The sequence below is a fragment of the Panicum hallii genome, chromosome 7 (assembly GCF_002211085.1).
Source record: "Panicum hallii strain FIL2 chromosome 7, PHallii_v3.1, whole genome shotgun sequence".
Taxonomy (NCBI): domain Eukaryota; kingdom Viridiplantae; phylum Streptophyta; class Magnoliopsida; order Poales; family Poaceae; genus Panicum; species Panicum hallii.
This window is the reverse complement of record NC_038048.1, coordinates 21,438,226-21,450,226: the sequence shown is the minus strand read 5'-3', so window position 1 is coordinate 21,450,226 and position 12,001 is coordinate 21,438,226. Positions and strand designations below refer to the sequence as shown.

The 12,001-nt window shown below is 46.6% G+C and overlaps 1 long non-coding RNA gene across 1 annotated transcript; it reads right to left on the bottom strand.

Moving 5' to 3' along the window:
- Positions 1-1,770: 1,770 nt before the first annotated feature.
- Positions 1,771-4,739, bottom strand: LOC112898850. The gene is made up of 5 exons (XR_003229937.1): positions 4,049-4,739; positions 3,833-3,946; positions 2,760-2,837; positions 2,291-2,396; positions 1,771-2,138 (listed from the first exon to the last, which is right to left on the bottom strand). It is a non-coding gene; the product is annotated as an uncharacterized LOC112898850 (long non-coding RNA).
- Positions 4,740-12,001: the final 7,262 nt, after the last annotated feature.

The following is a 12,001-nucleotide window of genomic DNA, read 5'->3' as shown; positions in this document are numbered from 1 at the left end:
ATATCCCGAGGGCGGGTTACTAGTCGGTTACAAGGTAGAAATCCTAGTAGGATTACAGGATAGAGTCATAGTAGGATCACAGAGGAATTCTAGTAGGAGTCCGACTTCATTTTCCCCCCAGGTAGCTTCCTTGCGGGTACCTGGGGATTTATTCCTGACATTGCTTACTTTATTTTTCCCAATCATAGGAGTTCAAAGTGATGATAACCCCCCTCGACACTGATGTATTGCATGGCATTCGCAAAAAGATTGCCTCCTTCATCATGATCCAGGTGATATAGGAGGAAGGAGAGTTTCATTGCAGGAATCCAGGGCTTAATCTCTCTTAGATGCTCTTCTTGTGATGGTCTTAGATGAACTGGATAACTTGTGATGTTCTTGCAACTTGTGAAATGTTGTAACTTGTGATGTTGAATCTTGAAGTTGTTAAATATGTGAAAAATAGCTTCCTACCTGTAATGTTTGTGCTGAATGTGTCTATTAAGCTGTGAATTTGTATGTGTGTGCAAAATCTGTGAGACACATATGGAACTGTCATTGGAGACGCGGAAGGGTAGAAAATAGGGTCTCCCATAACAACTCACAAAGGAGGCGTGTTCTCAAACAATATCTCCCATAACAATAGACAAAGGAGACGCGTGTTCTCAAACAGCGTCTCCCTTAACAACCTAAAAGGAGATGCGTGTTATCAAGCCGTGTCTCCCATATAAACTAATAAAGGAGATGCGCGCGGCTGAACCGCGTCTCCTATATTGCTCAAAGGAGACGCGGGTTAAGAAGCTACGTCTCCAAAAAGGGCTTTTACAGCGTCACCAATATTGTTCAGTGGAGATGTTGCAGAAATAACTTAGGAGAAATAATCCGCGTCTACTATGTTGGATATGGGAGACGCTTGCTAAAGAACTTAGGATACGCGGTTGAACTTCATCTCCAATCTTGTTCCTCATAATTTTTCGCATCTCCTTTAAGTTCACATCAGAGATATAAATTTGGAGACGCGAACAAACCACGTCTCCTGAGACTCTTAACCCGCGTCTCCTGTGAGCATTGCTTGCATAGTGTCTGCTGATCCTAGCGAACCTAAGAATATAGCTGCTAATTGTGCAAAGACAGAAAAGACTGCCACAACTCTGTATTGCCAATACAGATTTAGTTTTTTCATAACATGTTGAATAATAACCTCATATGGAAGATGTTCATTTCCCATCCCTCACCTAACAAGAAAATTGCCAGGAAGCTGTTGCTTGATGAAGACACTGAAAATGAAGATGATGGCTGTGTGCTTGACACTCCCAAACCTAGGTAACTTCATGCTACCGACGGCAGATGATATGAACCATTTGCTAGGTCACAGTTTTTATAAAATTGACAGTGAACATCATTTTTCTTATTAACCAAACCATATTATTGTGCTTAGACTTGCAAAAAGGTTTATGTTTTTGCACTATACCGCAGCCCCAAAATGCTAACAACGTTGGAGTTGGGAAAAGCGCCTATACCGACATACCATCCATCAACATAGAGTTATACCAACACCAAGTTTCTATCGTTGTAAGTGGCATCGGTATAGGTTCGTACCGACGGACAACCTTTTACCGGTTGATCGTCCACCTAAGGAGATATAGCGACAGACACATATAATCCAACCAACAGCATTTACCGACCAACCATCCATTGCTAATAATTCATACAAATCTATGTTATCATATATACACAAAACATACATTTCCATTCTTTTGTAAACATTGCACATGAACAACAGTTGTCTTGTACATGAACACAGAACTAGAACATATACATATAGCTCATAATTTTCAGAAAAGCCAACAACAGTCATCTTGTCATTGAGCTGAAGCAGTTGCAACTTACAACAGTCATCTTGTCTGAGCTCACAGTTCAAGCAGAAATCCAACAACATTTACAAAAGAAGTGGTAGCCATCCAAGGTACTAAATAGGTGTCTACACAGCCATAAATTTGGCTTCTCACCACAGGTCATAAGTTTTGGCTGCATGTCACAATTCAGTTAACAAAATCTATCATTTCTGGTAAAGTCCAAAACAAAAAACATCCATGATTGAGCAGTGATACATTTGTTGTTGACACAACAGGCATCACACTACATCTTGGACCTCCGACCTAAAAAAAAAATCAAAAGTGTAAAGTGTTAAAAAAACGTATTGATGATGACATTAGTTAGCAAGTGCTTTTTGTACAGGTAAGGTTACCTACAAAACCATAACAGATGAAATTGAATACAAGGCACTGGAACTGGAGAAGCACAACCATACCGTAACACAAGCTCCTTCACCCAAATACTTCTCGATAGGAGGTAAGCTGCTGCGAATATTGTAGATGTCGAGAAAATGTCGATTGCTTGCAGCTACAGTCTTGCTCCTGCAGACGTAATATGGATGAGGTATATATTCAAGAAATGGAGCCACCATTACTAGTGTTTGTTAAACATATAGAACCCAAGAATATTTGCTTCCTATCTGGCCCTAGAACTGAACTACATGTGCACTTGCTTCAATATTTTTAAATCAATAGCAGACCAGCCAAACTAACTGCAAATTACTGTTCATACAAGATAAACAATGAAACTACATGTATTAAATGAATCATTGCAGAAGATGCCACCATTAGTTTAAAAAAACACATAGATGAGTCTAGTGAGTACAATATTTGCGGATTCCATACAGTTACCTAATTACATTTCAGATTTAATAAGGCAGTACTGAAAATAGATTTGTTTTCTACCTTATCCTGCATACGAACCTTTAGTGAGCCAGCAAGGTCTCTGTAACCAAATCAGTGAACAAAGCAGCAAGGATGTGGCTATACAGACAAAAAAAGTCAGACAATCATATCAAATTTATTGTGCAAGATGCTAATGAGCTTTTTCAACAGAGAATCTGCAATATTACAGCATAAGCAGGTGAGTTTAACCGGAAAATACATGCTTATGAAATTAACTGTCATCAATATGCAGCAAGTGAAATCAAAAAAATAATTAACTGCCCTCTACTTTCAGTTCATGTTCATCCATGTGAGACTACAAGCTTACATGGTACTAGTTACTAAGTATAAGAACAGGGTACTAGCAAGCTTAGTGCATCAAAATTGAAGTCTAATGCAGACCAAATATTAGGCAGAAATACTGAAACAGATTGCAAGATTCTTAGTTACCGACTACGAGAACAGGGTAGTAGCAAGCTCTGTTGAGAAATGTTGTTGCTAAACATTTTATTATTGCTGTTTCCTAATGCTATTTTTAGACTATCACATACAGTTCACAAAAATACTGCAAGTTTGCTAGCCATCAATAAATAATCCATATAGTTCAGATCATGAATGTATTATTGTTGTTGCTAAAAGATAACATATTACACGATTGTTAGTTCCTTTTACCTAAAATGTAAGCTTATTGGTTCTGCTACTACTGCTAGCACCAAAACCAACTCTAATCCTAAGAAGTCTGCAACAAACAATCCATACTACTAGAAAATCATATCACTAACGAGAAATCCCTTATCAGTTATCATTCATAATGCCAAGTACACTAAGCAACAACATGAGCAGAGTTTCTAAATTTCTATGTAACAATCTTTATCTAGCTAGGCAACAAGATCACCTCAGTTATTGACAGATCTCTACCCAAAACCAATTCAAAACACCCATTGAGAATAAACAACATCATCCACCATAAAGATGGCCTAATGTTCCATACCCATTACAGAAGATCAATCAGCTCCTGTTATATGCACTCATGCTTACACAAAAATGGCAAAGAAACAACAAACTGCATTACGCCAACCAGTGCACATACATACCTGGAGTAAGGTTTTGGTGCAGCAGCTGATCTGCTCAGGGCAATAACCTCCATCCCGGACGGGGTGTCCTGGACAACCTGAGTGGCCCAGCCATGGCCAACTCGTTGGCAGCACCTACACACAGATCCGCAGCTAACTGAATGTGGGGGAAAGATTTGGGAAAAAGTAAGAAACTAATCCTAGTGCTACCAGCTAGAGCAAGCTAGGGTTACTCACCAATTGGAGGAGGAATCCAAGCCCAGATGGATCCCTGTTCCACGCACACTAGTAGCAGCAGAGGACGGGAGAGAGGATGGCCAAGCTGCTGGACAAGCTTGAACGAAGATGCGGGTGGAAGGATGGCTCCTTGTGGCAGTAAAGTGGCCGGCGAGGTCATGGAGGAGGTTGAGGCCATGTGGGAATCTGCGGCGGCGGGGTGGAGAAGGTTCCTACGTCAGCAGGGTGGATGAGATTCCGGCAGCGGACGCACCAGTAAAGCAGCAACGTCGAGGAGATTGCTAGCAGTAGAGGGAAGGAGTGGGAGTGGGAAGCAGGCGTGAGGTTTGGGGAGGGCCTCGGGGCCTCAGGCGCGGGCGCTTTTGGAGGAGCAAGCAGGCGGCGGCGGTGATTTTGGGAGGTGAAAGCGCGCGGCGACGGGATTTGGGGGAGATCGAGAGGGAGGGAGTGGCGGCCGGGAAATTGGTGAAGGGGGCTAGGGTTATGTCTCCTCACCAATGTTTGGGGGTAACTGGCTGACCGGTGGGCCTCCTAGGCAAAGTTTCCGCGTGAGATTGGTCTGGCTGAGCGCGGGAGAAGGAAAAAAAGGCCGATCCATATGTGTCGATGGACAATTCCATAAAAATATTTGGATATCTCGACGGATGAGTTAACGGAATATTTAGTTTTCTATACCAACTGATATATTTGCTATAACTTAAAATAGCAACTGATAGCGCAATACAGAACTATACCGACTAGCAACTAGATGATGATTTTCTACTTTTTGCGACCCACGTGTAATGTTAATTTAGGGTTGCGGTACAGTGTTGGATACTTCTTTCCTGTCTACATGTCCTCATGCTTATATAATATACACTACAGGAAAACGGCGAACTTCCGACGGCCAAAATCAACTTCCGACGGCCCCGTCGGAAGTTAATTAACTTTCGACGGCCATACAGACAGCCGTCGGAAGTTTCACAACTTCCGACGGCCGCGTAGTAAACCGTCGGAAGTTTATTAACTTCCGACGGCTGCAGTAACAGCCGTCGGAAGTTAACGAACTTCCGACGGTTTACTCTGCGGCCGTCGGAAGTTAGGTGGCACGCCGTTAACCCCGGCCGTTCTCGCGTTATCTCGTGCCCTTCTCTTTTTTCCCCCAATCTACTCAGCTCCCGCGCCGCCGCCCGCCGCCCGTCCCCGCCGCCCGTTCGCGCCGCCGCATTGCCGCCCCGTTCCCGCCGCCGCCTCCACCCCGGGCCCCGTCCGCCCCGCGCCACCGCCTCCACCCCGGGCCGCGCGCCCGGCCTCCCGCGCCGCCGCCCGGGCCCCCCGTCCGCGCCCGCCTCCGCCCCCGGGCCACGCGGCCGCCCGGCCTCCCGCGCCGCGCCGCCCCGCGGCCGGGCCGCCCGCCTCCCGCGCCGCCCCCCGCGCCGCGCCGCCCCGCGGCCGGGCCGCCCGCCGCGCCGCGCCGCCGCCCGTTCGCGCCGCCGCATTGCCGCCCCGTTCCCGCCGCCGCCCCGCCGCGCCGCCGTCCGTGCTGCGCCGCCGCGCCGCTGTCCGTGCCGCGCCGCTGTCCGTGCGGCGCCGCCGCTCGTTCCTGCCACCGCCCCGCCGCGCCGCCGCCCGTTCCCGCCGCCGTGCCGCCGTCCGTGCTGCGCCGCCGCTCGTTCCTGCCACCGCCCCGCCGCGCCGCCACCCGTTCCCGCCGCCGTCCGTGCTGCGCTGCCGTCCCCGCCGCCGTCCGTGCCGCGCTGCCGCCCGTCCCCGCCGCCCCCCGGGCCGCGCCGCCGCACGTTCCCACCGCCGCCGCCGCCCGGCCACGCCACCCGGGCCCCCTGCCGCCCGGCCGCTCCGCCTGGCCCGTCGCCGCCCGACTCCCCGCCGTCCAGGTTAGTGCAGCACCGTCGGAAGTTAAATAAAATATTGTATTTGATATGCATATTATAGTGATTAGATACTAGTTTAGTAACTAAAGCTTTATAATTATGATATATCTAATTTAAAATTAATCACTTAAGATAACTATATTCTAACTTTGCAATTATTTAACTTAAAGTATGGGTGAGGATCGACAATGGATGTACGAAGATTGGCCTAATTTGTCAGATAAATGGATAGCTAATACGGAGGAATTTGTTAAGCGTGATTTTGCTATGTCAAAGAATGGAAATGATGTGAGATGCCCATGTAGCCGTTGTCGTATTTGCCATTGTCAAACTAGGAAAGTTTTATCTTCACATCTGATAAAGTATGGTTTCATGCCTAACTATGAGGTGTGGGTGTATCACGGTGAAGCTTTACCTCCTCAGAATGCACCAGAAGTCCCAATACCATTAGAAGTGGCAACATCACCACAAGTTCTAAGTAATGATAATGGAGAGTATGATAGAATGGATGAGATGCTTCGTGATTTAGGGGAAGATATGGAGCTCCCATCCGAGACTGAGGATCCACCCACGTCGGAGGCTAAAAAATTTTTCGAGCTCCTTAAAGCTTCAGAAGAGCCGTTGCACGAGCACACAAAAGTGACTGTCCTTGCTTTCATGACTCGACTCATGGCTATTAAGTCCAAATTCACATTATCTCACAATTGTTACAATATGATCTTGAATTTGATTGGTGATATACTTCCGGCAAATCACAAGATACCTAAAGATGTCTACCAGTCAAGGAAATTATTGTCTGGGCTTGGTATGGACTACAAAAAGATTGATGTTTGTCCAAATAACTGTATGCTGTTTTGGAAAAATGATATAGATTTGAAGAAGTGTCGAAAGTGTCAAGAATCGAGGTTCGTGGAGGTTGTAAATGAAGATGGTGAAAAGGTGACTACAGAGATAGCACAAAAGCAACTTCGCTACATGCCTCTTATGCCTCGGTTGAAGCGGTTGTTTTTATCAAAGAATACTGCTAAGCACATGAGATGGCATAAAGAGAGGGTGCGTGCAAACCCAGAGTTGATGGTGCACCCGTCTGATACTGATGCATGGAAAGCTTTAGATGATTTTGATCCAACTTTTGCTAGTGATGCGAGAAATGTTCGGCTTGGTTTGGCGACAGATGGTTTCTCACCTTTTAATATGACTGCATCATCATATTCTTGTTGGCCGGTATTTGCTATTCCGTACAACCTTCCACCACATCTTTGCATGAAATATGATTATATGTTCTTGTGTCTTGTAATTCCTGGTCCGGAACATCCTGGACACGACTTCATGTGATGATGCAACCTTTAATCGATGATCTAGATAAGTCAAGGGTCAAGAGTTGGTGGGAGAATGACTTAGGTGGTTGGGATAGATGGTCCGAAGGATCTGCTGGTGGAGGGTCGGCAGGTCAAGGGTCAAGAGTTGGTGGGTCAAGAGCTGGAGAGACTAGTGCTGGTGATGGGGGTGCAGGAGCTGGTGATGAAGGGGCAGGAGCTGGAGAGGCTGGGGCTGGGGCTGGAGGGTCAGAAGCTGGAGGATCTGGAGGGCAGGGTCGGACACGTAGGCGGCGGTCGAAGATTGGTTGGATTCCGCCGCCTAAACCTCCACGAGAAGAAGAAAAGTGCGTGATCACACCGAATGGAGATGGGTGAGTATGTTTTTTCTATATTTTAGTACGTAATCCTTATTCCGAAATGATTCTAATTGTTTTATATACTTGTAGGTCTTGGTTTGAGCCTAATTTCCCAGGTGTTGGTCATCTAAGACAGGTGAACAAAATTCTAGGTAACATATGCCGCATGCTTTGGCCTGGAATGGTAGAACTTGTATCTGGTGAACGGATCCCTGCTACATCTTGGAATCATTATAGATATGGTGTCAACATAACGTTCGGCAATACCTAAAAGGCAGTTTGGGCTGAGTTTTGGGTACGATTGCTCTTATGTATTGATTTAATTTTCTACATACGATGGCTATTGATTGTGTAAAATTTTTGCAGAAATACTACAAGTTGCCTGAGGAGGGAGCTTATGATGATCATGCCAGACGTGTGTTCCACCATAACGCACATATTGTGGTTAGAGATATGATTTCTTATGCTAGAATTCAGGTTGTCGCTTCTTATCTGGAATGGACTCAAGGGATGCGATTTGAGAAGAAACGGGATGCTGGGAAATATTACTTGACTGAGGAGCAATACCGCGAGGTAAACTGTTGCAAGTTGCAATTAGTATGATTCTATTTGTTACCTTGAAACGAAACATTGTTGTGCAGGAAATGATTCCGTGGATGGCCACACGTGAGGAGGCTTATCATGCCTTATGTCACTATTGGACCACGGATGAGTTCAAAAGCATTTCCCAGAGAAATAGAGGAAATCGTGGAACTGAGTCCTATCACACCTACGGAGGTGATGGGCACTTCCGATTGGCCAAATGCATTGTAAGTGAACTCTTTGAAATGAATTCTATTAATTTCATTTATCAATGCATGCCTCTTTAGTTTTTTGTTGTATGTATAGGAAGTTCGCACTGGTGTAGCGCCGAGTGATATTCAGGTCTACCTTGAAGGTCATAGAGGACGTGATCCTACAAATCCAGATCAGTTATGCTCTCAGGCGGCTACAGAGCGTCTGGTATATCTAAATTTACAAAATTAGCACTATCGAGTTATCATGAAACCTCTTATGTAATTGTGTGATTTTGTTCTTTCAAGGCGGCATATGGTGACCAAATGATTGCTCGCCATGGAGAGGGTTATGATTGGAGAAACGCGCCTATTGATCCTGAGGCCGTTTACAGTAGTGGTGGTGGAAAACCTCATGGCTGGTTAGATTTCTTTAAATTTCAATCTAATTTTATAATTTAAGCGAAAATACATATTTTGAATTTGCTATATTTGGTCAATATTTGTAGGTATCCATTATTCGACAAAGTCATTGACTCGAGTCAGGTGCCGTCGCGTCAAAGAGCGGGATCGTCGCGGTCAGCAAGGCGTAGCACAAGTAGTGGCGACGACAGCGCGGAGGTTGTAAGGCTGCATGAAAGAGTAAGACAACAGGAGCTACAGCAGCAGTGGTTCCAAGCTCAACTTGCACAACAGAATGCAATACTGCAGGTAAATCTTAATTGTTACAACTTAGGTTAAGTTACATTCTTGCTGACAAATTTGATCTTTCAGCAAATAGCGACGCAACAGAATATACAAGTGCCACCACTGGTACCTCCACCTTTTGCACAGGCCGGTTGGCCATCAGCTTCACCTCAGGTATAATAGTCAACGATTCAAATATTAGTTCATAGTCATTGCAAAATATGGTCACTCTAAATAAATATTATCCAATTAGTTATCTTTCAAACTAATCTTGTCCATTTATCTTTTATAGCCTTTTCACACCCCACCACCTAACCTAGCGGCACCGGGAGACTCACACGTTGATCCAACATCGAATTGGGCGGATCAATTCATTGGAAGTGGCGGATCAATTCAACCAGGTGATGGAGGCGGCCAAACTTAAGTGAAACATCATTGTTCTGTGAATTTGTTCCATATGATACTTGTATGAAGTTTGTGAACTTTGATTATGAACATCTGAAGTTTATGTATGTGGATATATGAAATGTGTACTTACGTGCAATTTCTGATTGTGAATTATAATTGTGGATGAAATCTGATTATATATAATGCTTGTGGTTGGTTTGTGGATGAAATTTGATTATATATAATGATTGTGGTTGGTTTTAGGGTTTGAAATTGTTTTGTTTGTTGGGATTAGCTTAACTTCAGACGGTTTCCGAGCGCCCGTCGGAAGTTAAACGCCTCAAACTTCCGACGGCCTTGTAAAACCGTCGGAAGTTAACAGACGGACGTCAGTTGCCGTTTGCCGGCAAACTTCCGACGGTTTTACGGGGCCGTCGGAAGTTTATAAACTTCCGACGGTTTTTCTCTAAGCCGTCGGAAGTTTAAAATTTCCGACGACTTTTTTCCGTCCAACTAACTTCCGACGGCCTAGCTCTAAACCGTCGGAAGTTAAGTAACTTCCGACGGTTTAGCTGTAACTTCCGACGGTTTAGCCGTCGGAAGTTACGGTTTTTCCTGTATTGATACATGCTCTTTGCTATTTTCTTCATACGTAATTTTTGCTATTTTTATGTGCCTCACCAGAATTACAAGCACATGCATACGTAGTAGTAGCCACATGTGACATCCACGTGCTTCCGATTACGGCAACTGTCAACGGGACATCCTCGTCCAAACATACCTACCACCAAACAAATATTACATTTATTGTAGACGTCTTCACTTGTTATTAACAAGCTCTATAACAACTAACAGTTCTTCTCAATAACTATATTTATAGTTCCAATGCTGATGCTTAGGAGGAAGAAGATCAGCTCATTTTGTATTTACACGGTTGCCGCCACACCTCGCCTACACGAGCAGACTTGTTGCTTCATGCTATTTATTGAGCCCTTTTGTAACCTGATGCTCTCAGCATAAATTACCTCTCCTTTGGATACCTCATGACTGTTACAAATTGTGTTATCTCTTATCCTCTCTTTAGTGTCTTAGTAATCCACTCTTATTTGAATCAGCATTCCAAGCTATCTGCTAAAATATTTGGTAGCTACTAATGCTGATTATTAAATGATTTGACAGAATCTACGGACTGCATATGCCATAGTCAGCCGTACAAATGTTGTTAAGATATCTGCATGAGATGTTGTGATAAATTTGTCATTCCAAACATTTCTTTTAGTATTTATTCAATTGCACTATACGCATGTTTGCATACACCGTAAAAAAACTGCTGATAGAGCGCGCAAAGCGTGCGTTATGTTCTAGTGCACTAGAATAGTGCGGAGCGCTGCTCTGCAGCCTGGCACCAAGCCAGCAAAGAACAACGCAAGTGTGGGATCAAGGAGAGCGCTGGTGAGCATCATCTCTGCCCTCACTGTACAACTCATCTTATACATGGACTCATGACCGGGAGAACCCACGAGCGTTGCGCACAGCGGCAACCATCGGCACTCCCGAGAAACAGATCAGAGCAATCACGGGGAGCGAGGTCGCATGAAGGATGCAAGTAGGCGGGGGTGGCGAGCAACAGATGTGGGAGAAGGCACCTGAGCCCCGGTGGGAGGGGCGTAGAGCGGTGCCGAGCGGCGCAGAGCGCGCCGGTGGCGATGGAGCACGGCCCTCACGTAGAGGCAGCAAAGATGGCACCACCGGGACTGGAGGCTGCTCGGTGCTCGCCACCGCCTCGTCCCTGCTCCAGTTCATGCAAGATAGGAGCGAGCGCAGGCAGCGGCGGCGCAGAGCAGGCCCGGACGTAGGAGGCAGCGACGCGGCGCAGTCCGGCGAGGGAGGGGCGGGGGAGCGTTGGCCCTCGCACACGGCGCCATGGCATAGTCCTGCACACGGCAACACCAGAGCATGCCACGTGGCATGCTGACACCAGCATGACATCACTGGTGGGGTCAGTGTCTGCTAACGTGAGCAGTGGGCCCTGCTAACGTCAGCGTTGACCTGACCGGTCAACGCTAGGTCAACGGTCAACGGGTCAAGGGGTCAGTGGGTCCCACTGGTCAGTCTCACCCCGAGGCTGATAGGTGGGGCCCTCTATTAGGCCGGGTAAAGGAAAGGAAAAAGGGGCTTGGCTCGGTTCTGGGCTCAAAAGGGTGCTGGGCCGGCTAGGCGTGCAGGCCGGCTCGGTCTAACAGGCCAGCCCACGGTCCACTCCTCTCCCCCTCTCTCTCTGACAAATGGGCCTAGGGGCAGTGCTCCTCGCTTCCCCCGACAGACGGGGCCTGCCTATTAGTCTCTCTATGGATCTGGTGTGGCGGCCAAATCCGGTGCGGCTTGGGCCCATGCGGTCCTGTGTGCGTGACCAGGTGTGTGTGTGTGTGGCATGCGCCCAGGACGTGTTCGACGAAAGGCCACACTGGCCTGGCCGCGACGTGGATGTGATGTCGCGGCGTCGATGTGTGGTCACCGCGCACGGCAAGGCCGTGGCGGGGTCGTGGCGCGGTGGTCTGGC